The sequence below is a fragment of the Phyllobates terribilis genome, unplaced genomic scaffold, assembly GCF_046119375.1.
Source record: "Phyllobates terribilis strain yellow unplaced genomic scaffold, ASM4611937v1 Scaffold_5__5_contigs__length_657084704, whole genome shotgun sequence".
NCBI classification, from domain to species: Eukaryota; Metazoa; Chordata; class Amphibia; order Anura; family Dendrobatidae; genus Phyllobates; species Phyllobates terribilis.
The window spans coordinates 334243832-334244036 of NW_027362765.1; positions in this window are offsets into that span (position 1 = coordinate 334243832).

Genomic DNA, 205 nt, shown 5'->3' on the forward strand with positions numbered 1-205 from the left:
AGTGATTTAGTAACAGTATTCCCGAGCTTTAAGGTCTCTGGTCGGTGCTGTGTGGGATGAGAATCCTGATCGTGCACTGACCATACCGCTCTGAGCTTCAGGATCACAATCAGTAAATCACTGCTTGTAATCTCTAACTGCAGCCTCCTGTCATTATTGTTCTAAACAATCTGACACATGTAGCATCGGCGTCTCTGCCTCCTGC